This window comes from Protomyctophum bolini (genome assembly GCF_963924005.1).
Source record: "Protomyctophum bolini genome assembly, chromosome: 12".
Classification (NCBI taxonomy): Eukaryota; Metazoa; Chordata; class Actinopteri; order Myctophiformes; family Myctophidae; genus Protomyctophum; species Protomyctophum bolini.
The window spans coordinates 37,616,674-37,630,432 of NC_137873.1; the positions used below are offsets into that span (position 1 = coordinate 37,616,674).

Genomic DNA, 13,759 nt, shown 5'->3' on the forward strand with positions numbered 1-13,759 from the left:
GCCTGCATGGCACCCTCAGTTGCACATAAAAGTTTGCCCCCTCAGTTTAAGTCTTAAGTACATATTGTTTTACTATATGAAAATCGTGTGTGCCCCCTCGCAATTTTCAGCTGCACCGTCAGTAATTTCATCCTGGAGGCCGACCAGCGCGCACATAGCAGAAACTCTACCGCCCGCTCCGTCGCGGCACACACAAACAAACAAGCCCAAATACCACCACTTTTACAGAACAACATAGGCCTAAATGATACAAACCAACAGACAACTACACAACCCTTTGTAGACGGTTTATTTGTCACTCACTGATACAGGTACAGTGAAACTTTCACTAACATTCCAGCTGGTGACTAAAATGTGACTGAAACTAAATGAAAACTATTGACTATGACTAAAACTAAAATCTAAATTTGCTGCCATGCAAAAACAACACTGGTGCCTACTCAAACTGTGCACGTACGTGTACTGTAAGTGAATGTGTAGTCCTGTGCACATTACATTGTACGTAACATTATGTACATCATGAGAGTCTATATATTTGAATGTGCATAAACCATGCATGTCCTGTCCTCATCTATATCCACACTTTTCCTGGGCTGCATTGTGTGGTCCAGTTCCTGTTGATTTCATTGGATATCATTGGTCATCTGACCAGTTTCATTGGCTTTCATTGGATCAAATCGACAGGAACTGGAGCACACACAGCCCAGGAAAAGTGTGGATAGATGTGCATTTGGGTGCTCGCAAAATGTGCGTATGTATGTGTGTGCGCGTGCGTGCAATGCATGTGCGTCAGTGCTCAAGCCTGTCACATTGTGCAGGACGGGCTGTCACTTTCTTAATTGCCTGAGCGTGACCCCACCCTGCCTCTACGTCTACCTGGCTAATTACTGTGTCTTTTGGGCCGGGAGATTGAAATGAATCCAAGTCCATTCAAGCTTCACTGGCATGAGAAGTATATGAGGTTAGTGACATTGTCACACTGCAGTATATTAACGACACGGACTCTCTCAGTTTGTCCTTCTAATGATATTATATATACGCACATGCACACACGCAAGCGGACACATACTGTACATGCGCACACACACAAATGCACAGACACACACACGCACAGTCGCACACAAACTCAAACACATACACACACACACACACACACACACACACACACACACACACACACACACACACACACAGTCACACACAGTCACACACACACAAAGGAAAACATTTCAAACGTTCTGGTGTCTGACACGATTCCTGTGTTCTGACCTCGCTTTTTGCACTTTTTCTAAATCTCGGACGAGCAACAGCATAATTGTCTTTAGATGTCAGGTGAACAGAACACTACATGGATTCACATGAGCTACACAGCGCTGTGACGGATTGAAGCCTTTAACCAATTCTGACCTGAGATCAGATTCATACGAGGTTTCCACTGGACACACACTGGTCTGATTAACCCATTCTGACCTGAGATCAGATTCTAAAAATGTCAGTCGTTCTTAGATTTTTCAAAAAATAGCAGACCTACAAGCTCGTAGCGCGCCACTCGGTGGCGCGCTATGAGCTTGTAGATCTGCTATTTTTCAATAGCTAAAGCATAACATGATGCTAACACCCAAATGGGTTCCCGTTCAGAATCGGTTAAGGAACGGCGCCGATCCAAACACCACGACTCTGAATCACATATCTCTGCTGTCTGGAGGAAACCTGCATCCAAAATGTTCATTTTTTTAAGGAAATTAAAAATATACACTTTTAAAGGAAATGAATATAGCCTATAAAACCTTATATATATTTTTAAACGATGCAATACTGCTTCATCAAAGTTGGTGTTGTGACTTTAGATAGTGTCAATTATACTTGCACGAGGAGGAGAGAGGTGGTGGAGTTAGCTGCTTTAGCAGACAGTTTGAGGGTCCAATGTAGTTAAGAGGTTTTGTCCAATGCGTTTTTTACTACTTTCCATTGGGGGGGTCAAAAACCTCAAAAATGGAGTTATGAGGTTTCCTCCCGGCCGGCGACGGATAGTCATTTATGGCTTTTACTATCACTTCCTAAACTTTCCTATTATACCTCTCACTTCCTTGAATGCCAAGGATAGAGAGAGCTAGAGAGAGAGAGAGAGAGAGAGGGCCAGGACATGAGCATGGCAGAGATTGAAGGCATGCTAATGACATGCTAATGTGATGCTAATGAGAGGAGGGAGGAGGCAGAGGGGGGCAGACGGGGGGTAAAGTTTGGTTAGAGAGCGGGCTGGCGAGACAGCGAGCGAATGGGCGACGCTTGGGTGAGCAGTGAGTAGGTTACCCACGGTGCCATGCTGAGCGGGGGAACATTTAGCGACGGAAAGAGGGCGAGAGTCGAGATGGAGAGAAGGAGAGAGAGAGAGAGACGGAGACAAGGAGAAAAGGCCCTGTGGGCTAATGAATGCTGATTGATTCCCAAATTACATTTCACAACTTTGCAGTTCTTTCTATTATTCTCTCCTGCAGGTCCATCTCGGGCTATATACCATTCATCTTCATGTTAATTCTGTTGTGTTTCTTTTCTTCATTAACTGACTTTGCAGCCCATATACATGTAGCAAAGTGAGACATAATTTATAGGAAGGATCACAGAGTATCTTTAAGTTTGTGATTCCAGTGCCTTTTACTCTATATTGCTGTTCAAAATTAAATATGTTCTTTTCATTTTTCTTTCAACAAACAATATACTTGGTGGCTATAGCATGAAAATTGCTCAGAATGTCTAAAACAAGAACTTTTAAAAACATTCAAAGCTAGTTCTACGTGTATTTCAATCCTGCACCACCACCACCACGGCATGCCTCAAATGTATCTAGTTATGAAAACCGATATGTATACTGTAAACCGATATGTATACTGTAAGGGTCAAATGTATCTAGTTATAAAACTGTAAGGGTCAAGGGAAACTGTAAGGGTCAAACCGATATGTACACATATCGGTTTGACCCTTACAGTATACAGTACATATCGGTTTGTGTAACACTTCAAAATAAGTGTTACTTACACGCGATAAAACGTGGCAATGCGCGATAGATTCTTCTCCTACAGTACGCACCTGTCGCTTGTAGGCGTGAAAAGGCCTTGCTTTTTAGTTTTTATTGTATCCAGTGATTAAAACGTGATCTAAAGTCAGTCAAAAAATTCTGGAGAGCAAATCCAGGAGCCCATCTAGAACACCCGTGTTAAACTGATTGCCCTTCAAATGCACAGAATTAGGTATTCGAAGGATGTAAATTCCCCCAAGAGAAATTGTGTGTGGGATTACAGACAGGCATCTCTGCTGTTTCTCTCTCATTCCTTCTGGGTAGGACTAAAGAGAATAGGCACACCAGTACTGCGTCCAGCCATGTCTCTGTGGACCCCCAAAAATATATGTAATTGGACGCCGACCCCCATGTGAAAATATGTTGTTCCAGGGACCCTCCCAGAAGCAAAGATTTGAGTTAAAAATGTTCACTCTGAAAGAATATATATAAGGTTTGTGACACATTTGCACTATTTAAAAAAAATATCAGATCTACAAGCTCGTAGCATGGCACTCGGTGCCGCGCTATGAGTTGGTAGATCTGATGTTTTTCAATAGCCAAAGTATAACAATCCTTAAAACACCAAAAGGGGTTCCCGCCCCAAATAAGTGATATTCAGAATGGTGCAGAGGATCGACAGTGGTAAGCGTAAGCATGACACAGAGCAGAAGGTATAGGCAAGAGAAAGTTCTAAGAAAGAAAGTTAGATTGAGCTTTGATTCTGGCACTAGACATACAGTATATGCACTCAAATGATCTCAAATCGTAATACTATTTGTGTTTAAGGAACCAGGGAGAAGAGCGCGTTTGTAAAACCATGGGGTTTTCTAAGGTAAAGACGTCAGATGCGCGCATGCCGCACACACACACACACACACACACGCACACAAACACACAAACACACACACACACACACACACACACACACACACACACACACACACACACACACAAGGTATTTGAGAGAGGAAGGGTGTGGTAATGGTGTCAGCGTTATCATCAGCGGGCCTTGCTGCAAGTGAAGGTGAGATGGAACATATTCTGAATAGCGGACGCGGGGCTCGGGAGGGGCGGATGGCAATAAAAAGAAAAAAAGAAGAAGAATCCAGAGATACGACTCGATTTCTTTTGAACAAAAATATTAATGATCTTTCATTTGGGTCTCATCACAGATGTGGCCGGGGGAAAATTGCATTCTGCGCCGCAGAAACCCGCGACGACAGCAGCAGACTCGATGATAGCCAATAGGTGTTTGGGAGAAAGAGGAGACAGTGTGTGTGTGTGTGTGTGTGTGTGTGTGTGTGTGTGTGTGAGAGAGAGAGAGAGAGAGAGAGAGAGGAGAGAGAGAGAGAGAGAGAGAGAGAGAGAGAGAGAGAGAGAGAGAGAGAGAGAGAGAGAGAGAGAGAGAGATGGGGGGAGAGGGAGAGAGAGAGGGAGAGAGAGGGGGAGAGAGAGTGAGAGAGAAAAGCGTAAAGACAAAGGGGAAAAGAGACACGACAAATTCCCATGATGGTTAGTGGTGATGGTGCCAGGAGAGAATGAGAGAGAGAGAGAGAGAGAGAGAGAGAGAGAGAGAAAAGGGGGGGGGGGGATATGGGGATTGGAAATTGAAATTTATGACATTGAAAATGACTGTGACGGAGACAGAGCCCAGGTCTTCGTGTGTATATACGCTCTCCTCCTCCTCCCCTCCTTGGCAGCAGTCAACCTTGCAATGAGGGCAGCTCAAACAAAAATAGGCTGTTGGGTTGGGTAGTAGAGGGGGGGGGGGGGGGGGTGAGGGGGCATACATATGCCGGATGGGTATATGAGAGAGCGAGAGAGAGAGTAAGAGAGAAAGAGTGTGTGAACGAGAGTATATCTAGGAGGAAAGGGTGGGGGGGGGGGTGGGGGGGGGGAGAAAAGGGAGAGAGGAGTGCAAGGTATAGACTGGGATGGCGGTATATAGATGGCCGGGTGCGAGGGGGGGGAGACATTAAAACGGAGATGGAGACGGAGATGATGATGATGATGATGATGATGGTGGTGATGATGTCCTCGGTGAGCGATGTAAATCGCGGCAGCCGCACATATAGTCAACAGATACAGTTGGCTGGCTGCATCGGGCCTCGCCTCGGCCCCGGCCCGCCGTATACCGTACCGTACGTGGCACTGACAAATGGAATATTTTCGGAGGACTTAATCAGAGGAAAATGGGCTTTCATCTGCTCGCCTCCCTGCTCCGCCGCTCCAACAGAGAGGAATGATTGCCTGTCCTTCATTCTCTCCCTCTCTCTCTCTGTCTGTCCCGGTGTCCCCCCATCTCTCTCTCTCTCTCTCAGTCATTGAACGTAACCACTGAACCCTGCGAAGGTTACGAAAAGGAAGTTTATCAGTGGTGTTTTACAACAACAGGATGTACTGTGGGGACCCTGGCACACACACGCACGCGCACACTCACTCAATATTTTGGATGCTCTATAACTAACGGATGCTTACGCATTACATATAAAGAGCAGAGAATAAATTACGGTATATATATCCAAAGAGAAAGAGTCAGATTAAAACAACTATAATACTGCACATTAAACGCACGCACACACACAATCTCTGTTGTGTTGTGTTGGTGTGTGCTGCTGTGCACAGGTTAGAGTGCCGCAGGTGACCAGAGCCTGCTGGATAAACACTAATAAATCTTCCTACTCACCTGCAGCAATCAGTCATCTATCAGCAACACACTCGACAGGCAGGGGAATATGTAGGGAGTGTGTGTGTGTGTGTGTGTGTGTGTGTGTGTGTGTGTGTGTGTGTGTGTGTGTGTGTGTAAGCTCGTTTATTTACCACCCTTGTGAGGACACACTCTTGACGAGCTGAGGCTGTAGAAAGACGAGGACAAATCCCAGTAATTTGACAGTTAGGGGTTATAGCTTTGGAATTAGTGTTGGTTTATAGGGTTATACTGTATGGGTACAGTTAAGCCATTTTGGGCGAGAACCCCTTTTGGTGTTTTAAGCATTATGTTATAATTTAGCTATTGAAAAATAGCAGCTCTACAAGCTCGTAGCGCGGCACAGAGTGCCGTGCTATGAGCTTGTAGGTCTGTTATTTTGGAAAAATCTTGAAAATGGTGTGCAAATCTTTGATTATATATTATTTCAGAGCCAACGTTTTAACTCAAATGTTTGCTTCATGGGGGGTCCCTGGAACAACATATTTTCAGATGGGTGTCGGCGGCCAATTACATATATTTTTGGGGGTTCTTGACATGAACATGTTTGAGAACCACACTGACATATAAACATAGGGTTTTTCAGAAAACTCTCAGGATTTAGAAGACATTTGTTACATCGTCCTCAGGTCTAAATAAGGGCAGTCAAGTAGTGGTGAAGGTTAAGGACAGAGTTTAGGAGAATAAGTGGTCGAGGAAAACAAAATGGAGAGTCCTCCTCACAGGTACTATACACAATACAAAAATGTTTGCACATGTATAGCAGTGTTGTTTTCGTCGGCTAAAACTATGACAAAAAATGTTCGTCGATTACTGACGAAAACTAAATGGAAACTAAATGAAAACTAAGCTATGGTGACTAAAACTATATGACAAAATATACTGTCAATTTTGTCAACAAATAAAAACTAGACTAAAATGTTAGGAAGGGACTAGTGGACAAGAGATCCATGAGTATAAGTCATTTTACACTTGGTTGCATGCTGAAAATCGCTGCGACGCGTTGTGAGCTTGTATATCGTGTAAAAACAGTCATTATGACGGCATCAATGCCCACCAAAATCACCTAGTCGACAAAGATCGCGTGATATTTAGTTGACTAAATCTATAGACTAAACCCTAAAACATTCCAGGTGACTAAAATGTGATAGATGGAAACTATTGAAAGAGACGACTAAAACTAAAATTTGCTGCCAAAAACAACAATGGTGTATAGTGTGTCTGTGTGTGTGTGCGAGCGTACGTGTGTGACATTCTGTGTGAGTGTGGTATGTACCAATGCCACGTATTATACGTCTGCTATTATGTTTAAAGATGCAGTGTGTGTGTGTGTGTGTGTGTGTGTGTGTGTGTGTGTGCGCGTGTGCGTGCGTGCGTGCGTTCACAACCGCATATTATGCAGCCTATAGCCTAACCCATCCCTCCTCCCTCTGCTGCTACGGTTTCAGACATAACCTCTCGTCCACTCAATAAAACCTATTATGTGTCATGAAGGCCTCATTTCCTACAGTTGTGTTTGATGTACTATCCCCGGCTGCTGCTGCCGCTTCGTCCCGGGCCATGCGCGATAACGGGCAGAGAGGAGAGGCCTCCTCCTCCTCCTCCTCCTCCACCGCACAGACAACAACAGTGACATGATCTATTTCTCTTGTGATGAATGAAGCAATCTGCCGCCCTGTTGCCCTGTCTGCCTAATTTGTTAGGCTTTGACACCATCCTAGGCTCAGCTTCAGGTTGAACTTGTTGCTGGCTATAGAGTATACACACACCAATGGAGCAGCTATATAAGTGGGATGAGAAGAACTGAGACGATTCTACAAAATATCTTCTAAAATACTTCAAAGATAGTTTTCTGGAAACACCTCATGTTTCTATATGTCAGTTGATCTCAAACTATTTCATGTCAAGGACCATAAAAAATTTAATGTAATTGGCCGCCGACCCCCATCTCAAAATATGTTGTTCCAGCTGGGACCCCCCCCCCCATTCAAAGAAAATAGCAGACCGTGCTATGAGCTTGTAGATCTGCTATTTTTCAATAGCTAAAGTATATAATATAATATAATAATCAATCATGCTTCATGTGGTGATTTCCTTTATGGTCATTATTTGTCATTCATTTGTAGTATTACTGTCCCCTGTCTCTGTCTCCTGTCCCCTGTCTCCTCTCTCCTGTCTTCTGTCCCCTGTCTCTGTCCCCTGTCTTCTGTCCCTTGTCTCTGTCCCCTGTCTCCCGTCCCCTGTCTCCTGTCTCCTGTCTCCTGTCCCCTGTCCCCTGTCTTCTGTCCTCTGTCTCCTGTCCCCTGTCTCCTGTCCTCTGTCTCCTGTCCCCTGTCTCCTGTCCTCTGTCTCCTGTCTCCTGTCCTCTGTCTCCTGTCCCCTGTCTCCTGTCTCCTGTCCTCTGTCTCCTGTCCCCTGTCTCCTGTCTCCTGTCCCCTGTCCTCTGCCCCCGAGAGCCATCCTAACCAGATGCCTGAACCACCTATGCTGGCTCCTTTCCAGGCAAAGGAGCAGCGGTTCCACTCCGATCTGTCCCCATGTTAACCCACAAATCTAACAAAAACAATTACCCCTGTCTGTTTATGAAGTGGATACACTTCAACTTCACAAAAGGTTAAGCTGTTAATAAGATCATTCTGGTCGACTTTTGCCGTCACCTGCCACGAGCAAGTTGAATCATTATTGTACGATATGATTTTTCTCGCGCAGAAAAGGGACCAGGAAGTATATATTTAGTCATCATGGCCTCCAGGGTGAACAGGGTATCAGTGCATGCACCAGTATAGGGCAACAGTGGAATTTGTCACCCTTTTGCAGCGAGCGGATCAATGATAATTACCCGGTTGACACGAGTACAGTTATAACTTTACAGGATCAGGGAGAGAGAGAGGGGTGGGCTGTTGTGTGTGTGTGTGTGTGTGTGGGTGGGGGGGGGGCACGCTGAGCACTGAGCTGATCGATACTGTGTGAGTTATATGCCTCCAAACCAGCCACTAGGTCTTGCCTTATCCCATATATGCCTGACAGTTTTGTCAGTGGTGTCTTACAAATTATATGTAATTGACCATAACCCCCCCCCTCCCTCCAAAGAAGCAAAGATTTGAGTTAAAAACGTTCGCTCTGAAAGAATATACAGTATATAAGATTTGCGCTATATTTTCAAGATAAAAAAATAAATAAAAAATAGCGCTACGAACTTTTAGGCCTGCTATTTTTCAATAGCTAAAGTATGACGTATAATGCTGAAACCACCAAAAGGGGTTCCCACCCAGAATGGGTTATAGTGGCTCAACAGGCTATTACTGGCTCCCTTCACGGGGCAGCTATATAGCCTGCTACTGTACACGGTATAAGCGCTATATACTGTAGCAATATTAATGCACTTCACTTTGTCTGTCCGTGTGTTTTCACAGTTGGATAGAGCAAAAATATATATATATATATATATAAACTTAATTCAGCTTTATCAGACTAGCAATCTGAGAACCCATCGGCAAATAAAGGAGAAACTGCAGCGCCGTCTTTTCCATAGTTTGATTCAAAGGGAAAAGAGGGTCGTTGTTTTTGGGTAATTATCAGACTGGGTTATCGAGAGAGACTGGTAACATTTACAATAAAATGTGAATAATAATGTGAATTAAATAAGGAGCTACCAGAGCATGTACGTTAAAGGTATATTCAGTGATTTCGCTTAATTCAAATATCACTTATTTTTTTGTTTTGTTGTGATAATCCTCTCTATACTATAGAGTGTGCTGACCATATAAGGAGTTCCTCCCTGTCCCCAGTTAACCCCTGGGGGTCAAAAAACCTTAGGTTTTGTTTTTGACTCTCTATCCTGATTGGATGAAAGGCTTAGGTCCCACAGCCAAAAACGAAACCTAAGGTTTTTTGAGTGAAATCACTGAATATACCTTTAAAGAGCATATAGGGCATAGGCCACGCCATAGAAAGGCTGTGAATGTGAATAAATCTATGAAGAAAGAAAGAAAGAAAGAAAGAGGTACATTTATAATTATGAATATTATTATTAACCGTCAAAGGACCAGAGTAGACACAAGAATGCCGAAGAGTTCTCCAAAGTAATTAGAGTATTATACTCAGACCATTTAGGCATTCAAAACCATAATAAACCATTAAGATAACCTTTGAGTATAGAAGAATGTGGAGTTCAACCATTAACGTGGTGGTGGGAAGAGTATAGTTGTAGTAAAAATGTAATAGAGTAAATGTACTCAAGACAAAATGGAAAGAAAGAAAGAAAGAAAGAAAGGAAAAAAAGAAAGAATAGATATATAGGCAGAGAGAGATCCACTAGGGTGTATCTCTCCGGTCAGCCCCCTGACTGTCTCTCATAGACAGGGTTGTAGTGGAATGTAAGAGGATGACTTGCCCTAAAGGCAAAACCATCCTCAATCTCCACACCTGTCCGCTGGGATCTATGCCCCTCACTCTCTCCATTTCACACTCAAATTTACACACAGGCACGCACAGTCGCACACGCACACACACACACACACACACACACACACGCGCACACACACACGCGCGCGCACACACGTGCACGCACACTGCACACGTATACACACACACACACACAGCAGAAAGGAGCAAGAGGTTCATAACTAGGCTGATGACATGGGGGTCTCCTGGCCGAGGATTTGGATTGTTTGGGAGTGAATGTGAATCCGGGGGTTTTGGAGATGGAGCCTCCGCTATAGCCGCTGCTGGAAGCCTTCCCTCTGTGGAGACCGAAGAGCAGATGGAGGAACCCACCATGGCCTAGATATATGCGTTTTTTTAAATTGTCTGTTTAAATGAAAATGGATGGAACTCGGCTCTACTGTAGCAGTGGCCCATATTCTGGAGAGCAGACAGATGGCACTGGTGAATCGCCACACAAGTACGTCTATTGCAGGTGGGTTCTCAACGTTTTTGGCCGGGGACCGCCGGAAATGCTTTGGCAATGGCTCTGGACCCCGCCCCGCCCCCTCACTATAAATTGACTGCTACAATAACCTTATAATAATAGAGACAAATAAATACTGAAACCAGATATAATATTAATCATTAGGGAAGGTGTAACTATGCATGTACTGTGTACTATGAAAACTCTTCATTTCCATTTTCCAGCCATTCAGTTGCAAAGAAAAAATAAATAAAAATAATAATAATAATAATAAATCGCTATAAAATTTGTAAAAAACAAAACATATTTAGCCCTATGTTCGAATGCCCCCGCTCCCCTGTAAAAAAAAAAAAAGCTAAAAATAATCGCTAAAACGAAAGTAAGCAGCAAATGGAGAAAAAAATTGAATACTCATCTTTTACTTTCTCTGCAACAACCTAAAACATGAACCTTTGGTTGAAAAAAAATAAAGTTGTCCTTTAAGCACTCATCATAAAAAAGATATTATCCGTTTTGACTCTCAGGTTCCAGCATCATGAATACTTTCCCATCAACTTACGTTGACAAACAAAAAAACTAGTTTAGCTTGTATAACGTCCCTGTCTCCTCAAAATAACACTGTCCTCTGAGAAGCCATCTATCGATATAGGCCTACTGTAATAACCTAATGTTCACCTATAGTGGCCCTGTTTCTCCTGCAACTGTACTGATACGAACAAACTATTGAAATCCCAAACATGGAATATATGTGGCATATGCATGGCCCACAGGCTCACTGGGTACCGTATAACTATATAGCTAAACACAATTTTGGGCATGTCATAGGCTAAAAACAAAAGACAATTGCTGATCTACAAGCTCACAACATGATCGGCTTTCCCTCCCCCCCCAAAAAAGATGTATTGTTTTTGATAATTCAAATTGGCTTGTGGAATAGAGTAGACACTGTCTATGGCACATCAGGAGTCCATTAGTAGTGCGCAGACTATACATTTGTGTTTCTGGTCTGGTATTATTGATCACTTGCTTTTCATATTAGGCAAAAATTAAATATGAATGGAAATGTCCATCACAGGCTGGCATGGTCCAGACAGCTGCTGTAACTATCATGATTGATGGTGGCGGCAAAGATACTAATAACTTGAATCTGGATTTATCAAATCCCGTGTTGAGGAGGATCACACAAGTATAGCATGCACAAAGTAAGACCAAAACCAGACAATGAATTAAAAGGTTTGATTATCATAGTCTGCTTGAGGTGTAATGCATCTTTAAACATAATAGCAGACGTACGTGGCATTGGTATTTGGTACATACCACACTCACACAGCATGTCACGCACGTATGCTCGCGCGCGCACACACATGCGCGCGCACACACACACACACACACACACACACACACACACACACACACACACACGCACAGTCGCACACGCACATCAATGTCTGTCTGTCTCGTGCACCCAACACCGCCACGGGTACAGAAACTTGAACATGCTGTTTGACATTGTGAGACATTGTTAGCTCAATAACCGTAACAAACAATGCTGATAATAACACACTAAACACAGTGCTTGTACAATATAATGGGTGTGCAGGTCAAAGGGGAGAGAGGTTTGGAACTTAATTCAAAAATGTTTCAGTTATAGACTTCTAACAATCCAGAATGTCCCCCCTTTCAACACCACTGATGACTTGCCATCCTGAAGCATTGCTTTAATTATTGATGCTTTTCAATAAACTGATTTGGTGTGACCTTCCCACCCGCACATACACACACACACACACACACACACACACGCACGTACGTACGCACGCACACAACTTGTGTGCTTAGTGCGCACGAGGATACACACGTGGTCACACACCTCAGTCTATGTGCTGTCCCCTCCATCTACTAATCTATAGCAGACAAATGAGGCTGCACTGACGGAGCGGGGCAGGAAGAGAAAAGAATTGACTGGGAGGGGGAGGGGGGGGGCTAATTAGCAGAGACTCATTAGGAGTCTTTAAGAGGCTGTGATTAGGGATGTTTGTTCACACAGCAGCTCACTGCTGGGCCTAATGACTGGGACTGATCACAAGACACTTTAGTTTTAGCCCACAGGGTGATTTGGGGCGGGCGGGGGGGCGGGGTGGGGTGAAGAGTGAGAATAACTATATAGATGGGTGTGTGTGTGTGTGTGCGTGCCGTGTTTGAGTCATTTGTCTTTAATATTTGTCTGCCGCTGATTGATAATACGGACAGAAACATTGTCTATAAAGGTTGAACACACCTCAGGGCCTGCATGGGACATTGTAGCGCTCGCAGGGTGGAATGGCAGTATAGTCGTGCATGCTGTGTAGTAGGCTACACGGTACACACACTTGCCGACACGCACGCGGGCCCGACGTACATGTGCACACTCACACGCACACACACACACAAATCCTCCTCTGTTTCTTGTCCAGTCGATTAGAGGCATCTACTGCTCTCCCTTAAGGCTCAAGCCCATTTCAATAATCACCGCATCCCCCCCCCCCCACCCTCTCGAAGTTTAGCACTGAGCCCGAGCTCTCTGCTTTATAAGCTCCAAACCCCTTCACTTAAATCTGATAAGAGTCCCGGCGCAATTGTTAGGCGATTTCCCGTCCCCCCTTTCGGAAGTCTGTCCATGATCCCGCATTTCCCTGAGTCCCTCTCGCTCCACTTCCCGAAACTGGCACGGATTGTCTGGAATAAACTCCAATCCCCCTTTTTTTTTTTTTTTTATAATAAAAAATTAAATAGAGTGGGTGAAGAAAGGGTATGGGGAGAAGGAAGGGGGGTGGAGGGGATGGTGCAGGAAAAGCCAAGATGGTGATCAGAGGACGTGAACGGAGGCCAAAGCAGTGGATCTATACTGTACAACTTTATGTCTAATTCATACTGCATCGTAGGGCGGTGTTGCGTGAGCAATATATCCAATCTACAGTACAGCCTTACAAGCTCTTATACAAATAACCAACCGTGTGAGCGTGAAGGGCAGAGAGATGTCATTGAACAGCAAAATATAATTGGGGCTTCAGTAGAGTCCCTGCATCCTCATCACTAACTTTCAACTGTG

General features: G+C 44.1%; 1 protein-coding gene across 1 annotated transcript in view; it reads right to left on the bottom strand.

Moving 5' to 3' along the window:
• LOC308325289 (small ribosomal subunit protein eS6-like) overlaps window positions 1-13,759 on the bottom strand; it is a 97,672-nt gene that overhangs the window by 14,756 nt on the left and 69,157 nt on the right. The window lies entirely within an intron of this gene.